The 14788-nt window shown below is 39.3% G+C and overlaps 1 long non-coding RNA gene across 1 annotated transcript in view; it reads right to left on the minus strand.

Moving 5' to 3' along the window:
- Positions 1-229: 229 nt before the first annotated feature.
- The window catches only part of LOC114156780 (uncharacterized), a 34867-nt gene continuing 20308 nt past the window's right edge, over positions 230-14788 (minus strand). The window contains exons 2-3 of the long non-coding RNA XR_003598015.1: positions 652-839; positions 230-336 (exon numbers count right to left, since the gene is read on the minus strand). This is a non-coding gene — a long non-coding RNA (uncharacterized LOC114156780). The remainder of the gene's footprint in view (positions 337-651; positions 840-14788) is intronic.

A 14788-nucleotide genomic window follows, 5' to 3' on the forward strand; every position in this document is an offset into this window, starting at 1 on the left:
TCCTATCTTCCTCTATTTGAGGGCTAAGCCGGGTCTTAGAGCTGGCCCTCCGTTTTGCAGGAAGACAGAAACTGCTGGAGTAAGCAGGGGAAGGATTCCTCAGCTCCTACTTCAGGTAGTTCCCCTCCCTCGCTTTAGCTGAGATATCTATCCCAGGCCCTTATTATCAGCAAACAAGCACTTTTTGATGATGATAAGTAATAGCTGCATCCCTATGTGTAGGACTCACTTCTCCGGGGAATAGCTAGAGCGCGCCGGTCATTTTTCTTGCCTGTTCTGTCGTCCGGCGATTCCGGGGATAATAGAGGCTGTTCGAAGCGGGGCAATTCCGTGTTTCTGCAGCACAATTCAAAACAGGAGATAGATTAAGACACTTGGTTATTTTTTGTGTAGTTACGCGATTTAGTATTTCACTGGCTGACCTTTGCAAACAAAAATATAGTAGGTGAGCACTTAGATATTATTAAACACCATTATGATTCAAAATAAGACAATGACAAACTACTGTTTTACGGCAAAAATGGAATAAAAACGAACTAGAACAAAGCATGACTCAAGGGTTTAAGGCATTCTAGGAGCAACACAGTATACTGACAGCACAGCCGCATGATAGCACCTGCCAAGGAAGGGGACGATAAGCTGTGGACAAACCTGAAGATATCCTGAGACTGAACGGACACAAATAAACAGCATCTCCACAACGGCCAATATCCCAGACGTGCTGGAGACAGTGGCCTGTCAGAACGCACAGAGCAATTTGAATGCACAGCAGGAAAGCGTCCTTCTTTTCAATTCCACGGGCATCTTGTTTATTTCGTACTGTAGCTGCGTCTCACTGCCTGCCACACAAACATAATTCAGTTAATTTATGAAGGAGTTTTATATCAGTCTGCTGAGAAGAAGAATAAGGGAAAAGATTGCAGACATATGGAGAACGAAATTAGGAAAGGAAGGGAAAAATCAAAGACTAAATGATGAAAGAGAATGTAACAATAAAAAAAAAAAGAGAAGACGACGAGGACTCAAATATGCAGCAATAACTATAAGTTAAAGGATTACCGTTTCCTCTTCTTAGCATGTGAATCTCATTGACCAAATGTTCCCTTCTCTGTTTGCCTACAATCAGTGCTGCTGTTCTTGGTGAGGACTGCCACTCAGATGAAGTAGTTTTATCTTTCTCATATGAGCTCAGAAAAACATAAGGCTTTCACTAGATAAGATTGATATACTACTTATTAAGGTATGTTTAAAGCCAAAGTAAAGATACAAAACTGATGGTAAAATTTAAGACTTTTAAAACATAAACGTATACCAAAATAAATGATTTCCAAACCTCTTTTTAAAAAAATCGTGTTTGGATTCAATTTCAAGATTCAGTTTTATTTGATTCAAGACTGCCAGCATGCCAGATCTTAAATTGCTCATATTTGTCCCCTCTGCCTACTGTCTGTTTTGAATTACAGCTGGTCAGAGAAGAAGTTCTTTCAAATCAAATCAAATCAAATGATGTCACATCTACAAATACTCCAAATAATTCACATTTTGGGTGTGAAGCTTGTTTTAGGTTTACAAGCTTCTCCTGTTTCCACAAAATAATGGCAGCCATAGTGTTCAAATATTTGAATTTCAGCTTCATCAACCCTCTTGACTCTGAACATTTCTGTAAATATCAAAGCTGTGCCACGGAGTGCATTTGTAAACTGAATATTGACTTCTCTTGTTACTTTTAGAATAATATATTCTTCCTCTCGGAGAGGCTTTTCAGGACAGGACTGGTTCCACAGTGGATAATGACACTCTTCTTATCTCAGCATTTTCACATTTGCTGTTGTTCTATGCACACATTTTTCACCAAAACATGTCCATACCTGGACATTGCCACCCTTTTTATATCTGCATATATTTGTGTGCATATGTAAACCTCACATTTTTAAACATCTGGAAATTGTTCCCAACGATGAACCAAGAGAATTGTGGAAATCTACAATTCTCTACATGAAATCTTGAGAACATTATTGTTTTTTTTATTTTCCCCATCAATCCACACCAGCAGGCAGGGTTAGTAGGTAACACATTTTGAGTTGCATTAAAATATATCTCAACTGTTCTGTCAAATAACTTCAGCATATTGAATTCGCCAATCAGAAGTTGGCAAAGCCAAGACAACATCTGTTGTTATCATATTTAACATTTTCGTTAAATTGGATCTTGATTCTTTCCAACATGTAATTAAGTGCAATTATTTTTAATAATCCTATCTGACAAAAACACAGGAAAGGTTTAGTAAGATTTTCATAATTTCATACTTTTATACTGGTTTTGTCTGTATTCTGCATGTTTAACATTTCATAGAAAAATCTCAAGAGTTGTAAAAGGAATTTTTTTATACATAAATCTATACATGTGGTCACAAGAAAGAGAAAGCATTTTTCCATCTTGGTGGCTGTCACAATAATTCCCTTAGCAACCACCGTCAGAGCAGTCTGACCTTTGACATTGTCTTTTAGCACATTGATCCAGCGGTCACTTTAAACAGAGTTGCGTTCGCTTGTGTCGCTTGCTTTCTCTCAGTTCACCTGACTGAACTCGGTGAGTCTACCCAGGGGCTTTGGCCCTCTGGCCTTCGACATGTGATTGCCCCCATTTACACGGCTCAGATCACATTCGTGTCAGCAACAGAGCTCGTTTTTAATGTCCTAAATGATTTGTATTCAGAAAAATATTTTTTTTCTTTTTTGTTTTAGTTTTTTTTTTTTAAGCACCAGATGCACTGGTCATGTGTTCTAATTTTAGGTGGTGTTAATTGCTGCCTGCTGAAGTGTCCTCACTGCCACCTTTGACAAAAGAACCATTCATAGGCAGGGCAGCCAGGGGAGCTGGCAGGAAGCCCACTTCGCCAGTTGCTCCTGACACCTCTGAGGCAGCTCCATGCTGGCACTGGAGGAGCTTTCCACTAGAGCTTTCTTACCAATAAGCGCACATATAAATACTTGCAATACAGGCAGAAATCTGAAATGTTGGATTTTTTTTTTTTCTTACTTGATGCATGCTGTAATTTGAACAAAGCAATAGAGCAGTTTCCAGCATGTGAAAAACAAAAATAGCTCAAGACCCAGCGTGAACATAAAACACTGCGCCTGTCTTGATATAAGCGAGGGAGTTTTTTTTTTTTTTTTAACTGTATAGCCCCGATGTTTACCTCCGAGTCAGGCCTCGTAAACACGCTCCCCGCAAAAGCAATAGAGGCGAAACATGGACGGCACACAGAGCAATTTAGCATTGTAACGCTGTGTCACCGGGCTCACATTTCAACCATTCTTTACTCTCTGCCGCACTTCCAGCGGTGTGTAAATTGTGCCGCGATGTAATTAATCCATGCCAGTTCTGAAAAGTAAGAAGACTGGCGGAGAGGGAGGGTTTGGGGATATGGGAAATGAGCGGAAGTATGGGGTACCTTTGATGACTGCTACTCTCGCCCCATGTTAGTCCGCGAATATTGTTTCACATTCATAAAGAAAACCTGGGGCCCCCAAGGAACTGGAGCACTTTCATGTTTCTAAATCCTGCCCTGGCTCTATTTGTCCCATTGCGTTCCTGCTTCGATACAAGATTGTTGTAAAATTAAAACCTAATAAAACTAGAGTAACTAAGAAAGGACTGAACCAAAGCAAAACAGAAACAGGCTGATCTAATCAGAATAAGAAAGGGAAACAAATCAGAACTAAGAACCCAAAACAACCCAAGACCTTGACACAAACATGGCTCCTAAAATCATCATTGACTGTGAAACTGTGAAACTAAGCAAGTCATTTCTTTAGCCTAGGAAAGATATCACTCTGAGTTAGGGCAAGGAATGATTCCTAATGATATCTCATGACTACCACACTTCTTCCTTCCACCCAACTTTCTATCATTATCCTTTGGTATAACAATCTGACATGCCAACTCTTCAATCATCCTTGGTGACTTTTACTCCCTGTGGACAATATCAGGGACTGCTGGATAACTGTCAAGTTCCTATTATTGTGTCTGCAATTATGTGGATAGTAATTTCTACATTACTGATATTGTATTAAGTTTGTCTTTGAATCTGAACTTTGGGCTTCATTAGCACTAAGCCATATTTATATGAACACATTTTTGAAATGCATCACTCTCTGTGTATTGAATCTAAAATAAAAGTTTAAATTCAAACAAACTGTTCAGACACCGGTTAAATACAGACTATTTAGCATTGGCAGATTAACTTTAGCAATTTGAAACAAACAGTGCAGCCTCCCAATCGCAGTAAATCTTTGCATTCAGTATAAACACTCTATATGCATTTCAGTCAATAAAATCCCCCAAGTACTGAAGGAATCTATAATGTACTGTAAATAAGTAAAACCAGACAAGATCCTACACAAAACTTGAGCAGCTAGTGATAAATTAAATGCAAATCATCTTAAAAGGACTTGTTTTCTTCTTACCCTGAAAGGCTTCACAGGTTTTGCTTCATTATTGCTTGAGACCTGAACATCTCTTTCTTAGTCTGATGGAGCAGAGAGATTAGCAGTGGAAGACTCAAAACCAGAGAGAAGAAACAACATAAAAAACCCCAACTTTTTAAAAAATGCTCTATTTAAATTTTTAGCATATACTCCAATAAGTTGTGCTCTGGTCTCTCAAAGGATGAGGGATTTTTGGATTTCAGTTCCTGGTCCACTGCTCATTTAGGGCCTTTTTAATCTAATTACTTGCCCAATTGTACATATTTAACATCGCCCCAGTCCTCTCCCAACTCTACCCTTAGAAACCCAGCTGGCTGTACATTAGTCAGGAAACTTCGCTGAAGCTTGCAGATAGTAAAAGAAAAGCTAAATGGCTGCAATTCATCACACAATTTCGCCAATTATATTGCTGGAGTTTGGACCGGCGCAGATCACAGACCTCTCCGTCTGGGATTCCTGGCAACTGATCCCACGTGCGCGCGATTCCGAGACGCCGAGGCTCATTTATCTACCTTCAGGATAGCCTCGGTCGACATTAAGGCTCTCGCAGTCTTTCCCCATCAACCGCTTCACCCGTTTGGTGACACTAGCGGTTTACACATAGGTTATTAATGGTCTATAAATATTCACAGAGTGTTTATTGGGACTTTGTGGCAGGCATTAGCGAAAGGATTTTGTGTTGGACAAAAAGCCAGGCGGTACTTTTTTTATTTCTTGACGTGACAGCGCAATGGTGTGGCTAACCTTGGGGATGCGAGCCTGATGGGGAGTTGGACCTTGGTTTTGAGGCAACGCTTTTATCCTCTGCCGTTTCATGACTGGTGAGGTGTTGACTGATGAGCCGCACGCCTCAGACCTCTTACTCTTATCATCCCAAAATACAAGGTTAGTCAGGGAGGGAAGCCGCCTCCTCCTCCTCCACGCCGATGCCCTCAAGTGCTCCGATATCTTCCAGGAAAACAAATCTATCAAAACTCGCACAAAGATACGTCTCTAAAATTATGCATAAGAAAAAGAAGAAAATAAAGGTACATTATGAAAAATGAGCCTGGTGTGTGTAATTTTCCTCTCTGTTTATCTGAACAGGTACCAGATCTGCACAAATCCAAATGCAGTCGGACAGCTTCCCGGAACACGCACAGCATTACATACACCTTGCTCTCCGCGGATTAAATTGGCATTGACAAAGTGTCATCGTTGCTCCCTTTTTGTTGGGATACGATTTGGATTGGATTTGCGAAGACATTTTTGACACGATGAAATGGAAAGAGGGTGAGAGAGAGAAAGCGAGAACGAGCGCTGAGGAGAGAAAAGGTGAGAACAGAAAGACAAAGAGCCCAACAGAAACCCGGTGAATGAAAAGGAAGAGAGAGAGGGGGGGGGGAGTAACCAGAACAGGAAAGCTGAGCCATCCGGAGACAGAGACGGAAGACAAGAAAGGGTTGAAGAAGAAGAAAAAAAAGGAGAACATCTGAGTGTTTCACAGGTTCATTTTGATGCATGGATACAGACAGGAGAATAGATTGGTAGCCTTGGGTGGATAAGGACAGAACCATTCCCCAGAGAGATGGATTAGACGAAGGAGTGGAAATAAATGATCACAGATTTTAATAGCCTTTTGGTTTGCCTCCCTTCTCTTCCCATTTTCATGTGGGGGCAGTGATGACATTTTCACATGCCAGCTGTCTGAATGTCGGAGTTTAACTCTAAAAACAATCTTCCAAGTTACGAATGCATGACGCTTGAATGGAAACAGGTTCCTGAACTAAAGACTCTTTGCTCTGTAGTTTAGGAGCATTCACTGGCAGGTCTGCATAAACCAAGAAGTTCAGAATCAAAAGCCTACTTTATCCTAAACCTCAATTTGGCAAAACAGTGGTAAAGCTTGAATAATGACTTAAAGATATGTGGAGTATGAGGTGTAATGAGACTAAAATGATATATCTTTTCAAAGTGAAGACTGTCCAGTTATAGTCAGTATGCTGCTTCTTTATTGGATGTACTGTAAGTATAGGCCTTGTTCGGAGCCCTGGAAATTAACTTGAGTGCTTTTACCCACCACAGACTATTGTTGTTAGTTTGTTTCACATCACTACTTGTCTTAATGCAGGGAAGGTGACATAGGTATTTCCTTCATGCCGACTGACACATATTGTGCAAACACCAAGAATTATATTAGAGACACTTTTCTACTAGAAAGTTAAAGTTGTGTGCATATCAACTATAAATGTCCAAATCTGCACCTAATTTAGCATCTGCTTAACAAATAAAGAAATGAATTTTTAATATATTTTTTCAATTAATTCAAACAGTACAGAGTAAACAAGAATGCTTTTCTCAAAATCCTTCTTGCGTTTGTCTTTTGGTCATGGTAGTTTTACTAAAAATTCTAAATCAACTTCTAAGAAGCGTCTTTTTCACAAAATATAAAAACTTACTAGGGCTGAAACGATTCCTCGAATGATTCGAGTACCTCGATTATTAAAATTCCTTGAGGAAAATTTATTTGCCTCAAAGCTTTGTGAAATTACGTTTTATTATGTAGCGCACCGTGTTCCGGCCGGATGATTGTTTGTGGTGGGCAGCGCTCTTTCTTCCACCTATGAGTTGTTGTGAAGCGCTAGCAGCACAGTGTTGAATTGTGCGGCGTTTTGTGAGGGTTTGTGGGAGAAAAAAGGATTGTTGAATTTTGCGGTGCGATGGTTGGACTACGACAGCTCTTCTGGCGTCGGAATCGCGTACAGAATCTCATTTAGACTTGAATTTACTGGAAGACAAATATTTTTTATTGGAATTTTAAATATGTAGCAATTGTAAACTGTCAGCATGTATACATTTGTTTTATGTGGTTATATGTAATATAATAATTCCATAATTATCTAATAAACAGTTTGATTCTTCAGTTAAGGCGATTGATGACAACCAGTATCCATGTCTCATTTTGAAGCAGGAGAGATATAGTTCTGGAGTTAAGACTTTTCATCAGGCCTGCTAACAACATTTAGTTAAAAGATCATCATCATATCATACCATATATACATATGAGAGTGTGTGCGTTTAAAAATATAAGGGAGCCAGCAGTAGCTCGACTTAGCTGAATAATATACTTGGCCATTAGTTTTTTTTATGGAAATGTAGCCTTGGGTTGTTGAATAAAAAATGGGCCCCAGTCCTAATTTCTGTTATGATAAGTTCCATACCTGATTGCCTCCATAAGAGGCAGATCTGTCTTCATAAGGCCTTTTGAGGCTCCTGACAACTATTTAGCTCTGCTAATCCATTTGTTTGATTTATTTCTTACAGTATGTGGCTAATGTCTTTTAAAATCCACCAGTCGCTGAGAGATGAAGAAAAAACCAATTGCAGACAGATAGCATCAACATTTTTGAATGTCTAATCACTCTTGCATATCTGCCTCTACTCGGATTTCCTTTTAGTTAATAAATGAGATGATGAGCGCCACAGATACGGACGGCGTTTTGCACCGGTCTCGACAAGATAGCGATTTTGAGGGCGAGATAAGCATCGTCTAAATAATGCAATGCTCTGCTCGAAACAAATTGGTAGCAAGAGACGAATTACTACGGCGATAGCTTCAAATCTGAGGAAGAGAAAAGAGGCGAATGCAAGTCTTCTGCTCCGAATAATGTTTGCTGTCTTCTCTTTCTCACCTCTGACCTAGAGATGCCATGAGAGGGGGGATCAGGCCAGCAGGTCAAAATAGGGTCGGGGTGGATTCTCGGGGAGGATGGGTGTCCAAAACTGTGCGACCAGGAACGTCTGTCACCGTCGGAGTGACCAGAACCAGTGCACAATGTGGCATACTTTAGGTATGGGTGGGTGTGGACATGGTGGGGAGGGAGGGCGAAAAACAGAAATAAAGACTGATGGGTGAGGACCCCCTGCTCCTCCATCATCATTTCACAGGTCTGGGACTGTGAGACAGCAGCCGTTCACTCTGGGAATCGCCGCTCGTTTCGGGATGGATGGCAGAAGGTAAAAGGAGAAAAGTGGGATGTTGCAAGAAAGTGGAAATGTAATCAGTTTTGGCCAGCAGAATGGTGCCACTTTAAGGAACCTTTGACACAAATCAGCAATTGAGTCCATACGCTGATTTTAAATAATAAACAACAGCGTTTGAGAGGCACTTGAGATTAATGACGGATGGCGACGAATGGCTTTCCTCAGTTTTGTTGTGCTGAAACATACAAGTAATACCCAGCTTGGACAAGAAAGCAGCATCAAGAGCAGAATAAGAACAGATGAAAGTATGATTCCAATTAAATACACAAGTACTCGTCTTAAGTGCAAACAAAACAACAAAAACTGTAACCACAAACCCACAGGTGCTAGGACAATCATGTCCTGACACAACTACACAGATTAGGGCTACTGCTGAGGCTGAGGAAAATGGCTCTAGGGGCCCACAGCAGCGGTTGTAGCTTCCTGTCTCTGGCTTAGACACAGTCACGTCGATAACTAATCCTGACCTTTCCCCAGCCGCCAAATTGAAAAATAAGAATAAGGAAAAAATAAAATAGATGACAGATTTTATCAAGATGGCTTCTGCTGTTTCCTGGGGGGTGCTATAAGCGGTCCATCTATTGGATCAAGACGAGATGCCTGACGTGGGGGTAGAGAGATTTTGGAGAGGTGGGGGGCGCGGGAGATGAGCATGAAGTCTCTTTGCAAAGTCAGAAAGACGAATGCTGCTCGCTGCTTGTCTCAGAGACAAAAGTTGAGATTGAAGAGCCATTCTTAATGTGAATATACAGGGCCTTTAAAAAAGTATTTACACTTCTTGGTGTTTTTTTAGATTCTGCTATGAGTCATGTGATAAATCAAAACAGTAGTACTAGTACGCAAATGGGAAGTAGAATAATAAGAAATCCTTCTTTTTGTTAAAAATCTAAAAAGCATGGCGAGTATAAGTACTCACACCACTTTCAAAGCTCTAAATAAAATCCATTGCAGCCAACACTCCTCAGACGTCCCATAATTAATAAATAGAGACTACCTGTAATCTTAATATAATTTCAGCTGTTCTGCGAAGATCTCAAAAGGAAGTGTTTGAGAAAACATGAGAAAAAACAGCATGAAAAGCAAGAAGTGCCTGGTGCAACTGCAAATCTACCACGACACATCCATCCACCTAAACAGACAGGTTTTAATCAGAGAAACAGGAACGGAAACACCAAAGGAGCCCCCCCTCGCATGGCATCTCTAGGATGCAAATTTCATTGCATCCTGAGCCGTATGCAACGAAGTTTCGTTCTGTATACACCCTGTGCATGCAAAATGACAATAAAGTCAGTCTAAGTCTAAGTGATCCGCAACTAAGGCAGGAGAATCTCTTGACAGGACAACTTCTAGCTCCACTCCATGCAGAACTGCTGTTTATGGCCGAGGGACACAAAGGAAGTCAAATACAGGACAACCTGTTTGAGACTGCAGAGACTTGAGACTTTGATGGTGACATCATGCAGCCTATTGAACCTAAGCTATGATGCAATGGTCTTACAAAATATTTATGTGATTAAATGGTATAGTCCAAGTCAAGGCCTAAATCCACAATGAGTGTCTATAGCAAGTCTTTTGATGATCTCAGATACTCTCTATTTAGTCTTAAACTCAGGCAAAAAATTCAAATCTCTAGATGTGAAAGTTTGGCAGACACCTACATACCCCCAAAACAAATGGAATTACAGCAAATCTGCTTCTCACTTATTGGCTTTAATATGAAAAAGTAGCATGAACATTTTTGCAAGGCACTGAAGATACTTTACTTAAAATTGTCCTTACCAATTCCAGATGCATCTCTGGAGAGAAGATACAGTACACCTATTTGACCACAGGCAATATGCAACATATAGGAATCCGGCTGTTGGGTCATGCATCGTTATGTGAGAAGACTCTCATTTCAACTTGGGTTATACATCAACAAGTGCATACGCACACATATGCACAGCTCTCTCTGTCACACCTGTTAGAGCTCTAAATTATGTTTGCCACAGCCATGACAGGGTTACCAGGCGTCTTAATACCGCAAATATGTTTGGTTCGATTATCCACCCACCTATGCTGGGACACAGAAACGGTAATATGCCGTTTCTGTTAATCATTTGTAAGTGTGATGTGAACTGCGAGTGGGAAGCTGGCGTCTCAAGCTCTGAGGATTATCTTTGGAATATTGGTGATGATGAAAAAGCAAAATTAAGGAAACAGAAACTACATGGAGCAGGTGGACTGAAAAGCTAAAGAGTTCAATGCAGCGTTTCAAAGTGAAATTAGATACATTTTAGTTAGTGGAGTGAATTAGTTGTCACAATAATCAAAATCGCAAACTTCTTAGGAATACCAGCCAGAAGGGAGAAAGCACATTTCAGGTTAGTGAAACAGACTGAGCTTCTTTAAAGATCCACTAGGAGGTGTAAAGTAGTGGGTCCCAAAGATCCCAAAGAAAATAAAATCAAGCTTTTGATCCTCTTCTGGACTGGGAAATCTTCCACTTCAAATCAGCATTTTATCTCCGATTTAGGCAAAATATTAGATGGACAAACTAGATACGAAAAAGGAAGAGATTTCTGTTTAATGTGACTGAATGTTCTAAACAAACAAACAATAGTGTATCATATTGCTGTTTTTCCAAGTATGAATCCATGCGTTGGTGCAGCAAAGTTTTTGGTGCATCATCCCAGTCAGAATCCAATGGTTTCTTTGGTGCAAATATGCATTTGCAAGAGTTATTAGTATTAAATCAGCTAATGGAGCCAAAGGGTGACACAAGATCACAGAAAGACAACAACAACAACAACAACAAAAAACAATAATAAAAAGAAGTGAAACATTTTATACAAGCAAATAAAACACTGTATTTGAAGGGATAGTGTGCACACACAGTCACAAAGTTGGGATTTCTCTTCTGCAGCAAACACAGAGAGACAACCCACCGAAGTACAGCAAAGCATGTAATAGAAACCTAGCAATAAGAACCCCCCCCCAAAAAACTGCACAACTATGAATTTATATGCTGCACATTTACTGGAAACCTAACTGAAGCAGCTCTTTATGACTGCAGATGTCTCTCTGAGTGGATTCCCTGCCATGAAACTGAAATCAGAAGTATGAGTATTCACTCTGCACTATGCTTTTTTTTTATGTTTCTGATAATCTTGCGTACAGAAAGAAGCAGAATACGCTCACATCCAGTTTTTATATAAGTGCATTAGTTATGACAGAAAGTTTGCATATTTACAGCACTTTCAACAAATGTTTGCAAACCTTGAAATCCCCCCACCTCTTGCTGTTCATGTAATAACATGAAAAACATATTTAGCTCCAGCCATCTTCCCTATCCATGCTCAATGCAGGCATTTCCAAATTATTATGTTGCCACTACGATATTTCATGGTTGCCAATAACTTCTACTAGCCAAGTAGCTTCTGACGGATACTAAATAATGAACTATTTAAATAAAGGCACTCTGCTCTAATTAAAACTTTAACATGGTTTAAATGTTAGCCGCTTACTAAGAATCTAAATGAGATTACAGGAAATGCAAAAAATACTATTATTTGGATGAACATTGTTCATAAAACAAAAACATTCATTCATCTTATATACTTTCCTCTCTCCATTAATTCACTCAGAACAAACCCTTCGGAGACATACAGCAACAAAAAGTCAACTTAAAAAATGTAGGTAAAGAGCTCCCTGCTTGAACAAAGCCCATACCATACATCATCTGCTTTCCCAGGCTTTGTCAGAGAAGGGCACCAGAGCGCACCCTCCAGTGGTGATGCTGCGGCTGTTTTCTGCAGTATTTTAACTCTTTTTTTTTTCTTTTCTTACTTATTTAATTATTTCACTTAAATGGAAGTTTTGCCTTCAGCTATCTGCGGCATGGCTAATTAATCGGAGTAATTATTTGCTTAGCCAGACAAAGTGAGCGTTTTGTTTGTGTCTTGCAGTTTTTGACAGGAGAACATTGTGTCCGGATGAGGACGCTGGGACTTGAGCATGATAAGCTGAGAGGAGGGGATGAGGGTGGGAGGAATAGACGAGGGGGAGGGGGGGACGCAAAGTAGGCCTGATGACTCATTAATGCAAGACATTTTCTTCTTAAATTCCAAAATATTTTGTTAGTACTTGTGTGTCAGATAACTGTGTCAATGTCTCTGGGATTTGGGAATTTGGAAGAATACAACTTCGGTTGTCCTTACGGGCAGACACTAATACCACGCCTTCAAATGTTATCTGTCACACAGCATTGAACAACTGTGATCCTTTTGGACACATGAAAATGTTTTGTGAGGAAACACTCCCACAAGCTGCAATATTATAAAGGTTTGGGAGGAGCTGAAGCAGACAGCAGTCGTAAGCATTTTACTGTGTATCTACAATATTTTTCCCCTCTGCAGGAAAAAGGTAAGAAGATATTATGCCTAGGTTTCCCGCTTTGATCATCCGAGGTGTATTTTTCCATGTAGAATGAATAATTCCTAGGACTAAATGTGGAGAGAAACTAAAAATACAGAAATGCATATTTAAACACAACTGTAAGCTTTTAGTCCCATTTGCTATGACAAAGTAAATGCACATAAATAGCGTTTTTATCATAAAGGAAATGAGAATCTCTGTTCTCTGTGTGTAATGCCTGCTGAAGGTTGCACATTGCAGAAACTAAATAAATGAAGTAGGCAGCCTCCATTCATCTTCCTTGTGTTGGCTGAAAGATGCAGCAACTAAACTCAAGTGGCAGAAATCAGCAACTTTTAATGATATTAGTGCTTAAATCTCAGTCACGTTATTTAGAAATATACCAGTCTTGTAATTCGTCAATAAAACTAATACCACCTGCTGATGGCATTAATTAGGCCCCAGTGTTTAGAGTTGTTCATTTATGGGGAAAATGTGTTTTGGTTGAGACCGAAATCAGTTATTTAAAACTCAAACTTTCATTTTGAGAAAATATACATTTTCTCCACTTGAAGAACAATGAATTACCCTGAACATAAAATTGATCCTGAAACCGTTTTGTAAATTATTCCCTTAAAATAAATGATTAAACATAATGAACTCAAGTATATTTCAATTAAAAGAACTGAAAATAAAACAAGAAGTATAAGAGAATTAATAATTATAATGCATATTAGAAAATACAACCATGTTATTTTGACCAGACGAATTTACTCACAATTTAGGACAATATATTACTGAAAGATGCAATGTGTTTATGTTTTGGTCAAATGTATCCCAGTCAGTTTCTATAGCTCATTCCTGCCAATAGATTTATCAGAAGATGTCAGGGATAAATTAGAAAAAGATGCCTTACTTTGGTCCATTACCTGTTCCTCTCTCATTTTGGAACCACATCGATTTTTTCCACACATTCGGTTTCAGGATGCAAAACCTAGATAAAGTAGCTGCTCAGCCGGCAGGTCACCTTTGCAGTGGAGTGTTTCTATTCGGGACTGAATGTTTAGATGTCCGAAGGCTCCTCCTTTTGGATTCATAAATAATTAAAGAAGCTTTGAAATATTACTGAAGATTTATACACACCTCAGTGACTTGAAAATATAACAGAGTCACTCAGACTAGCAGAGCTTGTAATGCCAAACGCTTATCGCTTTAGGCACCAACGACTAAGTCACTGGGGCCTAATGAGTCTGGTTTCTAGTAAGTCCAGTTCTCTGTGTGCCTCACGACACAAAATAGATTCCAGTTTCCAGTTTTCGGGAGAAGAGTTCTCAGAAGGCATTGATCAGCTAATCAGGAGCAGATTTTGGTTTTTTTATGCCAACAAGTGGCCAAAAGAGACGATATCATATCGCGTAAAAAACAAACTTCTCATTATGGCTTCTTAGAATGACTCAACATTGACCCTAGTCACAGGAATGCTTTTTATATAATGAAAATGGTTCAGTAATAGTTCAAAAAAAAATTCTTTTTAAAAACAAGAACATTATTTTGAGAGAGCCACACTAATGAGTAAATTAGTTTGATTTTGATTACATCAAAATCCAGCTAACTGGACAGAAGAGCAAAGCGTATTTGTCAAAAAAATGTTGTTTTGAATGGTTGAAATTTAACAGTTTTTGTCATGCTACATTTAACAGAAACTTACCATTATTATTGTATTGTGACAGCGCAACAAAAGATGAATTTGTGTCAAGCCTTTCAACATTACCGGCAGCAACATATGCATATAGGAAGTGTTTTGTTCTAGAATCATTCCATAAAAAAGTCAAGTTAATTTTGGCTGGTCCATCCTAAAAACCTTGCTCACCTTCATGTCT

Source organism: Xiphophorus couchianus, chromosome 14 (assembly GCF_001444195.1).
Source record: "Xiphophorus couchianus chromosome 14, X_couchianus-1.0, whole genome shotgun sequence".
Lineage (NCBI taxonomy): Eukaryota > Metazoa > Chordata > Actinopteri > Cyprinodontiformes > Poeciliidae > Xiphophorus > Xiphophorus couchianus.